Raw genomic sequence first — 14,509 nt, 5'->3', positions numbered from 1 at the left:
ATAAAGGAGGGTACAGCATGAAATATGTGAAAAAGGTCCAATAATATTTTGGTCATTCTGTAAAAATTATAATAATAATATATAATAATAATCCGTTTTTTATATAGCGCTTAATACATCGGAACGACGTGTCTAAGCGTTTTACAGATATATTATTACCCCGGTCATTGGATTCAATCAGTCATTCCCGCACACAATGTGTGCACATCCTCCACTCCCTGGGGAGTATTCCAGTCAGTCGCCGGTGAGGCGCACACAGTACTGGACAAGCTACAATGACTTTCACATCCTACCGGGTACCCATTTAGCACCTGGGTCGAGAGTGGCAAAGTGTGGGTTAACGCCTTGCCAAAGGACGCCAGACCGCGGTGGGATTCGAACACACGACCCTCTGTTTACAAGGCGAGAGTCAGAACCACTACACCACGGTTCCTCCACAAAATTATTGTATCCCCCGAACAGAGTTCGGAGGATACTATGGATTTGGCCTCGTCGCGTCGCGTCCACGGCCGCAGAGATTTCCTTGTGAGCGCTCTATCAGCTGCATTTCTTCTCCGATCATCTTCAAATTTGGCATGAAGGTTGAGTATGGTATAGCGAAGCCGCCTATCGATTTTGGTGTGGGCGGAGACATTGTTGCCATGGCAACAGGTCAACATTAAAGTTTACATGCAAGACTCTTATGACACCTAACTCTGCAACTGTAAGTCACTTTTCAACCAAACTTGGATGGTAGATGGACTTGAGGAACCTGCATGTTATGCTGCAGTCGGAGGTCACATGGTATAAAGGTCAAAGGTCATTTAAGGTCAATGTTGAAGTTTACATGCAAGACTCTTTCTCCGCAATCATAAGTCCCTTTTCAACCACACTTGGATGGTAGATGGGCTTGGGGGACCTGCATGCTAGGGTCACTGTCGCCATGATAGTTGTATTTATTTGTCAAATTTCTGTGTGAGCTCTATATATCGCAATGATGGATGACGTGGTGGGTTCGGGGGATACATGTGCTCCGCTGCGCGACCCGCCAAGCATCTCTAGTTTCATCCTCCTTTTGAAAGCTGACATAGCATGACTGTTTCTTTATGCAATGGTTGATTATTCCAGATCATGGGACCTTTTAAGAAATAGATTTGTGTACGTTGTTATTCTTGTCATTGGCAAGTGGAAATGAGAGGGACTACATACGTGTTGGAATAAAACATGCCATTAAAAAGGAAATTATTTTTGGAAAGCTACTGAACAATCCCATGTCTTGACCAGCTCCCCTTGAAAAATACAGCAGGAACTTTATTACCATAGGAGTGTCACAGACTTAAGTTCCACAAGATAAGGGTATTTGATTGTCAGTTGAACCAGAATGGTGACTCAAGTCATGATGATGAATACATTGGGTGATTTTAAGTTTATTGTTGTTAGGTGTTGGAAGCGTGATTGCTGAATTTCAGGGGCTATATCTCTTTAATTTTAGTAAGGGCAGTTCTCATTATTATGCTTTATATATAAAGCAGAAAATCAATTTGCATGTATGCAAATTGATTTTCTATAAACTTTCTTTAATATTGTTGTAGCAGATATTGGCGCAACTTAAGAAAAGTTGGTCACCCGAAACTTGCATTCAATTTGGGAATTTTAGGGGGGATTTGGGCTGTCATAAGGCAGGTTCGCAAACTACCTCTTTTTTCCAGGAGTTACCACGTTTTAAAGATTTTTTATCAACCAAAAAGAGGAGCACTCCACTTTTGTCTCGCCTGCATATCAGAGCGAGGCTATAGGCGTTGAAATCTTAACCAAATTTTTGAAATGTCATCATAACTTAATAAGTTTATGGACCTAGTTCATGAAACTTGGACATAAGAGTAACCAAGTATTACTGTACATCCTGCCTGAGTTTCAGGTCACATGACCAAGGTCAAAGGTCATTTAGGGTCAATGAACTTGGACCATGTTGGGGGAATCAATATTGAAATCTTAACCAAGGTTAAGTTTTTGAAATGTCATTATAACTTCGAAAGTATATGGCCCTAGTTCATGAAACTTGGACATAAGGGTGATAGTGTATCATTAAAGATCCTGCCTAAGTTTCAGGTCACATGACCAAGGTCAAAGGTCACTTAGGGTCAACAAACTTTGACCATGTTGGGGGTATTTGTGGAATCGTCATCATAACTTTGAAATTTTATGAATCTAGTTGATAAAACCTAGCCATAAAAGCAATTATGTATCCCTGAAAATCCTGTGCGATTTTCAGGTCACATGACCAAGGTCAAAGGTCATTTAGGGTCAACAAATTTGATAATGTTGGGGGTATTTGTGGAATTGTCATCTTAACTTTAAAAAATTATAGATCTAGTTCATAGGAACTTGGGACATAAGAGTAACCATGTATCCCTGAATATCTTGAGCTTGTTTTAGGTCACATGACCAAAATCAAAGGTCATTTAGGGTCAATGAACTTTGGCCGTGTTGGGGGCCGGTATTTGTTGAATTGGCATCATAACTTAGAAAGTTTATGGATCTATACATGTCATTCATGAAACAAAGACATAAGGGTAATCAAGTTGTTTTGCACATGTTTGAGGTCACATGATCATGTTCAAAGGTCATGTTGGGTATTAAAATGGACATAGTATTTTATTATCATATAAGTGTTTTCATTTATGAGTAATTATTTAATAGCTGTTTTCAAAGTCAGCACTGCTTGTATATCAAATCGTGTAATGCAGGCGAGACTGCAAGAGGCGTTCCACTTGTTCCATTAATTTAAGATAAGAAATAAATAGCCCATGTGTATTTGGGTGGTGGGGTATGGGTGTGTATATAGGTGCAGGAGTAATATAATGAAGTTCAACACTTGTAATTTTTCAATGTTAAATATATACAAATGCTAAACATGTCTTAATTAAAAAAAAAGGTGAGGGGAAAAACACCTGACATCGAGCAGAAAAATTTGCGCCGCATGATTAGGACTCCTTTTTGTCATTTTCAAGTGTTGACAGGCCTGATAAGGGCAAAATGGCCCATCGCCCTCATGTATTGCCTATGCTAGTGGCATTTAATGTTAATTATGATCATTATGGCTGTCAATCTTTCAGTAGTACTTTACTCAAAACCTTTGATACCTCCAAGTTTAAAGGGGAATCCAGCTTTGGCCATAAAATGTTGTGTTGGGAAGGAGATAAATAAACCAAACAGAATAGTGAAAGTTTGAAAGAAATCGGACAAGCAATAAAAATTAAATTAAAATTGAGATCACTAGTAGTATGTAGATTTCAACTTGTCTGATTTTTCTTTTTCTTATAAAAACAAGTTTTTATTTGGGTTGGATTCCCCTTTAAAGCCCTGGGACATTGACTATGGAGGCGGGTCGTGTGGTCCAGTGGTTAGAGCATTGGACTCATAATCGCAAGGTTGTGAGTTCGAATCCCAACTCTGCCATTGTCTCCACTTTGATAAAAAGGCCCAAGAGTGATATCTGTCGTCTATTACGTCAGCCACTATGACTGATTAATCTAGACGGAAAATGTTTCCAAGGTAAGTGGGTATATACCAGCTTGGCGTTTACCAGCAAAATGCTGTCCTGCCGAGTTCCTACGGGAGTTACCACAAACAGAAACAGAAACAGAGGCACTGTGATCTAGTGGTTACAACCCTCATCTTTCAATCAGAGGAACGTGCATTCAAATCCCAACAATGGCCTGTTTTTCTTCAAGCAAGAAATTTACCCACATTGCACTGCACTCAACCCAGATGAGGTGAAGGGTACCCGGCAGGATTAATTCCTTCAATGCACCAGGCGTAATATTCGGTGTGCTGGCCATTGAATAGGCAACTAGATAATCAGCACTTCATACTGTATATACTATTATCATCATTATATTCATTATTATTATTACCATTATTATTATCATCGGTATTATTATTGTTAATATTATTATGATTATCATTGTATTTCCTTTGTTTATATCCCTTTTAAATTGTTGAAATTACAGTATCAAAGAATTTAGGCACAATGCTACATTTATGAAGTAGTTTTGTGCCTATATGAATGGAATTTGATACTTTTTTCGAACTTCTTACCGCAAAATATCACGAAAATATTAACAAAAAAACTGCAGTAGAGCTGTGTGAACTTATTTTTCTCTGATGGCCATCATAGCTTCGGAAACCTTGATATAAAACATCCCTAAAATGTTAGCTTTATGTAACTTAATCCATTCAATGCCATTATTTTGGTAGTTTATAATAGGAGCCTACATGTATAAGGACCAAGTTATATCATGAAGAAAAATATATTTCATCCAGCATCAAAAAGACATTTTTGGTTTCATTGTGAAGCAGAAAGATACAGAAAAAGCAACAGTTCACAAACAAGTTGGAAAGGATGAAGTATGAAAATTTGACTTTTCAACATTTCAATTATAAAGGTCTCAAGTTTATGTGTTGTTAAGAATGAAAATGTGATTAATTATTATTGATACCTACCTGTATAAAGCATACTTTTTTGTGGCAAATATGTTCCATAGTTTGCATTCTCTGCTTTCACAGCAGTCGTACCATATTTTCTCTCTTCTGGTTTTCCCATTGACTTTGTGCGTATATTTGGCTGCAGGCGATATTCGTGAAAACCTGTTGAAACTACATGTACATGTAGATTGTGAAGCAACGTAGTGTAGATAATGCATGGTGCGGCTTTTGTAGTGCATGATCCAGTATTCCCAATTTTACCATGTCATCAATCCTGGTCCTCTGCATCACGTGTAAAGCAAAAGAGGGACCTCTTTTCCCCAAATATCAAATTTTTTATCATTTTAATCTAATATAACTATGCCAGCCAGTTATAATAGGTGTCTACTTCCCTAGGTACGTGAATTGACAAATATTAGGAAATTGTTTACAGTTCAGACTGAAAATTACTGGAAAATGTGAAATGAACAAAGATCTCACAGGCTTATTTATTTATTTAATAATGTAATAATTTTATTTATTTATTTTTTTATCTATTTATTTATATATATATATATTTATTTATTTATTTATTTATGTATATTTATTTCATGATTATTTCTCCTTCTGTCTGTCTTTCTGTCTTTCTTTTCTTTCTTTGCTTATTTTTTTTTATTTGACATGGTAGTCTCTAATCCAGCAGACCTGCTCTCCCAGAAAGCCCTGCATACACATTAGAAATTCATGGCAGATAGTGTTACTTACAAGCAGCTTTGATATCAAAACATCATTATTCTTTTTGCTTTGACATTCAGTTCCCAGTCATCTGAATATACTGTACATCTTTAAAATAAAACACACGTTTTTGAAAAAAAGTATTTTGTAATGTTTTCTTCTCCACTCAAATGTTAAAACCTGAACTAAAAGATAATAATAATAATATAGAGTATTTCTAAAGCGCCAAATCCACATTGATTATGTGCTCAAGGCGCCGAAATATACTTGGTATATCATTATTACCCCGGCTGTAGCTGAGCGGCCATATATAAAGGCGCTAAAGCATTCAAGGAATAAATCCTACCGGGTACCCATTCACCTCACCTGGGTCGAGTGCAGCACAATGTGGATAAATTTCTTGCCAAAGGAAATTACGCCATGGCTGGGATTCGAACCCACGACCCTCTGTTTCAAAGTCCGAAAACTAATCCACTGGGCCACAACGCTCCAAGATGAGCATTTGTGCAATGCTTTTGAAATTTAAATTGGTGGAATGCTTCCTAGGGAGTAGGGAATGCAGAATGATCTCAAGTGATAAACCGTGGAAATGATACCACTGTTAATGATTGCATTTTGATGTTGCAACCGGTGTGCAGTGTCCTCGTGTCAGAGCAAACATTTTTGCATCCCAAGGAGTAGAATGAATGTAGGACAACTTTGTGAACTTTGTAGTTGGTATTAAAGCTTGTCCAAACTCTCTTGAAATTCAAATACATCATCTTTTGTAGTGCCAGGGGAACACATTTCCTCTGCTGAAGCCATTATTAGATATATTTATCAGATGACATTTTTCAGATTTACGTTTGATTTTTTTTTAACCAACTGAGAAGCGCACTGGGTAGAGAGTTAAGAAGTAAAGAAAAATTGATCTCTCAGGGAATTGCATGTGACAACATGATTCTGATGGAAAGAATTCAGAGGGTGTAATTAATTCTTTAAAAGGTTTGTGGGGGGTATTGAATCAGACTCTTGACTTAATGAAATCATTTTGAAAATAAAAAATTTCTGTAGGTTTTCTGTTGCTTATAGTCTACATGTAGCACATTGACCTTTGTCGTACCAGTTTAATACAAAGCGAGCCTGCAACGTGATTTGGTTCAAACTTGTGCCTGATTATCATTTTTCTTACCTTGAATCTGGACTCTATGGATGAAACTGGATAGATGCATTCAATTCAATGGTCCGATGAATGTGCGGGTAAACAGACAAATGCATTATTAACCAAGGTGTACTAAACTTGTGGTTGCCATTATTTGATGAATGCTTTTTTGCCACATCATGCACAAGCAATCGCTATGTTAGACCAACAGATCTGTGTAAGTCGATTCTGATGCAAGTCTAATATTCCAAAGAATCCTCTGCAGGGACAAGTATAAATGCATTTAATATAAACATGTAGTATCTTATGACAAGTTTTTTTTGCAAGAGTAATCTGTTAATTTGGATGGGAAACTTGAGGATGTGTGACCTGCTATTCCAGCTTCCATTTTTTTTTCATAATGAAGTGTATAAAAGTTACAAAGTTATGATGCTGGAAATCCTTGATTTCTGTTCTTGTTTACTTGGTTAAGTTCTAACTTGTGATATGCATTCATAAGAATTCCTTTTTTTTTTTGGACCAGAAAGATGCCATATGAGTCCGGAAAGAAATTTTCAATCAAAATTAGCAGGGATAGCAAAACCTACATGTAATACAACAAAGTATGTACTTGTAGTGGGTAAAACAATCGTTGCCAAAAACATACAGTTCTTTGTGTTTTGGGTGAATGGAACTGCAGGGGAAATATGCACTTGTTTCTTTTTCATTGTGTCTGTGTGAACTAAGCTTGTCAGCACAGTTGATAACATATGGGTAGTATAAATTTAGCTCTAAACATGATTTTTAAAACCTTCATCTATTTTCTGTTTCCCAATACTCTCTTTGTAGCCATACATGTAGAAGAGTGAACTCTTTGTAACCCAAACTCATTATCAGGGGGGAAAAACAAGGCTTCACAATACATGCAGGGCAGGGGTGCAAAGCACATGATTTATTTTTTTCACATTTTTTCCCTCTAAAAAATGCATTACCAAATTCAATTCTTCGAAGAAAAAAGACAAAATTTTATCCTCACTTCTAAAGTAACATTATGTTATGCTGGGCCCACTAGAACTGAAGTGGCTACCCTGGATTTGATAAGAAGGGGAGCACAACTTATTACTTTTGTACACACTTTGATCTACAAGGGCGGGGGTTTGCACCCTGTGGTAACAAGAGTTTTTGTGGAAATAGAGGATGTCCTTGTGAGCGCTCTACCAGCTGCATTTCTTCTCCGATCATCTTTGAATGTGGCATGAAGGTCCATTATGGTAAAGCAAAGCCGCCTATTGATTTAGCTATGGGCGGAAACATCGTTGCCACGGTAACAAGCGTTTTTGTGGAATAGCAGAGATGCCCTTGTGAGCGCTCTACCAGCTGCATTTCTTCTCCGATCATCTTCAAATGTGGCATGAAGGTCCATTAAGCAAAGCCGCCTATTGATTTTGGTGTGGGCGGAGACATCATTGCCATGGTAACAAGAGTTTTTGTGGAAAATTTGGTAAAACCTGTAACTTCTGCTTTTTTTCCAGTTTGTCATAACGGTTGGCACACAGAAGCAATATTAGAAGGTGAAGCGAAGATGCCTATCATTTTTGGTGGGGGGTCTTAGGGTAAGGTTTACAAAACATATCCAGGTTACTCTATAATTGTATTCCCAACAGGTGATACTGGACAATACTTTAGATTCTGCAGTCGCGCTGCTGCGTCATATTATTGTCATCAAATTTGGTACCCACAGGCAAAATGGGCAGGGTCATTGTCGCCATGATAATTGCATTTATTTGTCAAATTTCTGTGTGAGCTCTATATATCACAATGACGGATGACGCAGTGGGTTGGGGGATACATGTGCTCGGCCGCACGACCCGCCGAGCATCTCTTTGTAAAGTTGGATTAGCCTATAATCATTTTGTTTTTTAATTTCTTCTGTAAATATTGAAATTCAATCTCGAAATTTTATTGTCAAAATAGAAAAGCTAATTTTGTTGATTATTGGTGTTTGCAAATATTGTTCAGTATAAAGTTAACATGACATTGACATGCAAAATAAATGGTATACTCTGATTACATGTTATTTGGTATCTTTTTAAAATCACTTCCTAAATGGTTCCTTTGGTAATTATAATTTTGTTTTATCAAAGTTTTTTTTTCATCGATCATAATAAATTTTACTGATGCAAGGTCAGCTGTGTCCATGACATTTCAATTTTCTCTTAAAAACCATGTTGGAACAAATTATAAATGTACATATTTTTACATGTTAATAATAGTCTTGAAAAAAAATCCTTTTACATACATGTATGAATGTAAATAGTTTTAAGGATTGTTCAGTAAATGCAAATGTGAAGTTTAACTTCCTCCCCCAAGACCTTGACAATATTTCTTCCCATCATAATAGCATTCAAAGAAAATGAGACTCAATAGTCAAGATTAATTTAAAACTTCAACAGATTCTCCAAAAATTATTTTTCTAAGAGGAAAAACAAACCCATACAAGCTCTACTGTATAATATTAAAGTGCAAAATTCCTGCAAAAGTTCAAAATGCTCTCCTACTTCTCTATATGTTGCAAATTGTTCTATATTGTTGGCACTTTATGTCTTAATGAAAAATGAAGCATTAAAGTGTTCATACTGTACTGTACATGATGATTATGTTCATTTATTGTACATAACACAAACAAAATAATTATTAAACGCATATTGCTAAGCACTCCTGGTGAAAAAATCATGCTTATGTTCGAACAATAATCAAATATGTAATTAAATGATTAAATTCCAAGAATCAAATTATCGACCTACTTATTTTGGCACTGTAATAAGAAGCACAGTGGCGTATCTACATGTACAGTGGGGGGGGGGGGGGTTAGAGGCTAAAACCCCCACCCCGACTCCCTAAAAATAATTTAAAAAAGGGATCAAACTCCAAACCCCTTCCCTGTTTACGAGAAACACGCATGCTGAACAGTGGTGGATCTACAGGGGGAGGGGGTCAAACCAACTTGTCAAATCCCCCTCTTAGCAAAAAGCTAAATCTGCCACTGAAGCATATTCTGTTCTTATTCTTTTGAAAGAAAAGGGAGAGTTGAACTTGACTTATAAACTTCAAATACATTGTAGGTATTTTTGCTGGCAGAATATTTTTAAAAAGGTGAAATAAATGCATTATAAAGCAATCTCAGTACAATACTGTGTGAAACTGTTCAGTGTTTACTAATGGTATGAATACCTGTCATATCATATGTGAACTGAATCATCGTGATTGTTCATCTAATGTCAAGTGTTAATTGAATTTCATGGTTATTTTCTGCTCATACCTGTCCCTCCTTCCCTGCAGGCACGAGGGTAGGACTTGGTATTCCCCTCACAGGGGAAGACTATGGATAGCAGCGGCAGCTAAAGTAGCCAGCCAGGAGGAAATTGAAGCGGTGGAAGCAACTCACAGGCAGATTCATGACGGTAAGATACCCAGAATGCCATGCTTTCATCAATATCCCATGGTGTTTGAGTACGATGTGCCCTTTTACAACCCTTTCTCTTTCTAAATCATTACTTGTGCTGTATTTCATCTCCAGATTCTATTATCTTGTTTTTGCATGTCCTTACCTGTATACATGGAGTCCTCAAATGATACACAATTATATTTTTTTAATTCTGTTTAATAGTTGTCATTTATTACATATTTTGTCTCTATTTCATTTACTCGTATCTTCACCTCCCAAGCCATCTGCCAACTTATAAGAATAACCGTTTGATTATAATACTTTCATAGTATATCTATAGGCAAAGTCCTTCCTCATAGATTTCTGATGCTCTCTTTATTTTTTTTCTCCTTATAGAGCTTGGTCTTACTTTATAATATGTAGTAACTTTAGGCACTCGGGAAGTTTGAAACGTGTCTTTTATTTAGACACTTTGTAAAAGGCACAGCCTGTTTTCCCATTAACTTTTTTCTTGCTTAATAGTAGCTTAAAGTGTTTACTTTCTCTTTTAAATTGAAGCACAAGTGGAGTTAGCCTTTAATGAAACATACTTTGATATTTTATGCCCTTTCCTCATTCTCTAGTCCCAAACACTTAATGATGAATAATTTTATTAGATATTTGTACTTTCATTTTGCTTCTGTTGTATTTACTTGCCTTTATTGTTTTGTGGGTTTTTTTTGTCTTAAAGAGCTGTACAGTATTCAAATGATGCATGCACATGAGTTCATTATGCGATCTATCCTCACGCCAGTTGAGGCTCTGTTCTATCCATTGCATAAAGACGTTAGGCTGAGTGCAATGGGTTGGACACAGCCTCAATGAGAATGGATAGGTCGCATTATGGACAAATATAGATTACATTTAGATCATGTTATTTTACAAAATAAAGGTAGAAGAAAATAAAAACAAAAGATGGATTAGAATATATTTGGCTTTGTCCAGCAACTCATTTTCTCTGATATGATCATTTTCCCCATGTAAGAAAGCAGTTACTTTTATTCATTAAATTCTGTTAAATAGTAGTAGTAGTAGTAGTAGTTAATTCTTCATTAAAAATCACACCTGTCAGCCGACGGCTGGCCTAAGAAGGCCTATGAGTGATGTTACGCACACAAAATAAACCTAACATGAATAGCACATTAATGTATACGTTAAAAAATGGAGGTAAAATACTTCTTGAGTACAATTTCTTTATTGGAGTGAAAATTCATTTGCATATCTGGCTATTGAGCAGCAGAGTGTTTTGTTCTTATTTTACGCGCTTTGAATCATGAATCTACATGTGCACAGTCAGCCAATGTTGGTGCGCTTACTTTGATGCGCGCAAACACACACACAGTATACAAAATGTACGCATACACACATTGCTCAGTGATACACACTGATGGAGAGAGCTCAACCGTGCAATGAAAAAATAAAAAATGCACGGTCACCGTGCATTGGAAAATGAAATTTGCATGCGGCACAAAATGACAATAATCTTTGCATGAATTGTATTAAAAATGTGATATGTAGGAATGATTCTTTTCTGGCCAGACTATAGTTACATGATTCTATTGTGAGATATAATATGAGTATTTTCCCATATCAAATCTTAATTTCTCCTATTGCTTCTCTCTTTTGTCTCTCTCTCTCTTTCTTTCTCTTTCTCTTTTTCTTTCTTAACTTAAAGGAGAATGAAACCTTTGGAACAAGATAGCTTGTGTGAAGAAAGAAAAATCAAAGAAACAGATCAACGAAAGTTTGAGAAAATCAGACAAAAATCATGAGAAAGTTATGAGCATTTGCATATTGCGATCACTAATGCTATGGAGATCCTCAAATTAGCAATGCGACAAAGATGTGTGATGTCACTTGTGAACAACTCTCCCAATTATTTTAGTATATATTTCACTTAAATTGCCTCTTTTATCACATCTATCAGTAGATCATGTGTTCTTTCTGTAGGAGTGCATGTAATACAGATTTTTAAAGAATACATCATGGATAAAGAGTTTGTATCACCACAAAAAAAGCAGAAAGAGACATTTTGAGGGTATTTTATAGTCCATCAAAGGGAAAGTTGTTCGCATGTGACATCACACATCCTTGTCGCATTGCCAATGGGAGGATCTTCATAGCACTAGTGATTGCAATATTCAAATGCTCATAACTTTCTCATTATTTGTCAGATTTTTCTCAAACTTTCTTTGTTCTTATTCTTTGATTTTTCTGTTTCGACACAAGCCTACTTAATTCAACGGTTTCATTCCCCTTTAACTTCGGTCAGTGATTAGTTCTCCATACATACTAAGCTTTATTTCATTCTTTTTTAAAATTATATTCTTTTACTGTGTTAATGATGCCTCTCCATTCTGTTCTGAAATTCTCTGTTTATCTCTAAATTTTGATTTCCCATGATGATACATGTACATGTAGATTGATTGCTTCATTCTCCCATTTATTTATTTTTTAATTTAATTCCCTTTTCTTTCCTCTCTCCATTTCTCAATGTGCAGTCATTCTCAGCCAACATCATTGGGTTCTGTTGTTTTTTAATGGTCTATTTGGCTTATTTCTTACCAAGTCAGAAATTCAGTGGCATATACATGTATCTAGTTAGGGGTAATGGGACACATGCCCCTGGTACCATTAGCAGGGGGCACATAAAAAGGGGAAAAAATATTAAAAAACAAATGCCCACCTGTGTCAAAAGTTGAAAGGGGGAATTTCAGCGCCCTTGAGTTGCATTTAAGGATGGGGTGTAATTCCAGCATTGCCCTGGGTGCTAATTTTGCTAGATACATGTACTATCCAAATAAATCTTCCTTATTCTTCGTGGTTAACCCAGAAGCCTCTCATGTTAATGAACATTGATGTGTACATGAATTATGAAACACACAAATATGAACAACCACCGAGATATGAAAAAAATACCAATCAGTCTCGCTTTTAAAATAGATTTAGTACTTGTTGAAAACTCATCATTAATTTGTAGCAAAGCTAAAGACATACTTAAAGGGGAAGTTCACCCTGACAAAAAGTTTATTGTAAAAATAGCAGAAAAAAAAAAAAAAAATATTGCCGAAGGTTTGAGAAAAATTCATCAAATAATTAAAAAGTTATTAGAATTTCAATTATTTGATTTGTGACGTCATATGCGAGCAGCATTCCTACATAGCGAATGGTAAAAAATCAATGAAATGTCATTTTCTCAGAAAATTGAAAATGGTTTTCACTATAACTTTTGTATATCAATATACAAATCATTTCACACCCGATCATGAATAGAAAACAAAAATAAGTCATCAGGAACCATGCAAAATTTGAAATTCATGCATTTTATATTACATAACACATGGGGCAGCTGCTCGTCTATGACGTCACAAATCCAAAACTTTGAACTCTAATAACTTTCTTAATCTTTAATGGATTTTCCTCAAATCTTCACCAATATTTTTTACTATTTTTTCTGCTATTTTTACAACAAAGTTTTCTTCAGGGTGAACTTCCCCTTTAAAAAAACCAGCAATATTGAAAATAAAACGAATACAACGATTACAAATATCATAAGGAGAGGGGTATCGATCTTGCTCTCTTTTTTTTTTCTTTCCCTCAGATTTCTTGTTATAAATATCTTCAATGAGTTGATACAGTAGGCCTACACTCATGTCTTTGTGCTACATTTACATGTATATATAAATCAGTGCTTTATTGTCACCTCTTTTCTTTTATTTGGGGCGGAGGGGGGGGGCATATTTCTTTCCTTCATCTTCTAATCTTGTCCTTTGTATGTTATTGTATTCTTTCGCCCTTGCCTTCACTTTTCTTACCAGTCTTCACAGTTATATGCATACTGGTCTCTTGGTGATATATCGAGTGCTTCATTGTATTGATTCTTTTCTCACTTTGTATGAAGCCTTGAGTGTTTCATTTATTCCGTTTTCTATCACCTTATCTTTCTCTCTGAATTTCTTTCCATCCCCACACTACTTCACTCCTATTATTATGGTTCAGTGTTTTAATCTCATGGGAATTCTCAGTGCTTCATTGCTATTTATTTATAGATCTTGCATGTTCCTTGGAGATATAATGGATTATTATCAGAATTAATTTCACATTGGGCTTTATTATTTTCAATGTCTGTGCCATGTTCTCAAGCGTCTCTTCGACCACCTTCATATTGCATAAAAGCTGAGCGTATGAAACCACCTAGGAGCTGAGGAACAATTTCTTTTTTTTATTAGTGAGGCACACCAGTCTGTTTCTGTACCTTGTTCATTCCAACATGTCTCCCATCACAGAACTGGTTATTACCTCTGTGCCATGTTCTCAAGCGTCTCTTCGACCACCTTCATATTGCATAAAAGCTGAGCGTATGAAACCGCCTAGGAGCTGAGGAACAATTTCTTATTTTTATTAGTGAGGCACACCGGTCTGTTTCTGTACCTTGTTCATTCCAACATGTCTCCCATCACAAAACTGGTTATTACCTCATTCCGCCCATCATGGTTTATAAGCCTAACAAGCGGAAGGTGAGAGTTAGAGGCAGTGCTAAATTTGAAATTAAACACCTTGATGATTGGGCTTCCACATGAGCGGATGATATGAAGAATGGTGCCCCAGAGGGAGTCGACTCGTGTTCCCTCCCAATGTATCGGAATTGATTTGAAACTCGAAGAGAATCCTGCTCGGTCCGAAAATGCTCTGCCTTGTTTCATTAATCAAATCAACTTGGCTTT

Source organism: Lytechinus pictus, chromosome 5 (assembly GCF_037042905.1).
Source record: "Lytechinus pictus isolate F3 Inbred chromosome 5, Lp3.0, whole genome shotgun sequence".
Classification (NCBI taxonomy): domain Eukaryota; kingdom Metazoa; phylum Echinodermata; class Echinoidea; order Temnopleuroida; family Toxopneustidae; genus Lytechinus; species Lytechinus pictus.
The sequence above is the reverse complement of the archived record's forward strand: the minus strand, read 5'-3'. Positions refer to the sequence as shown.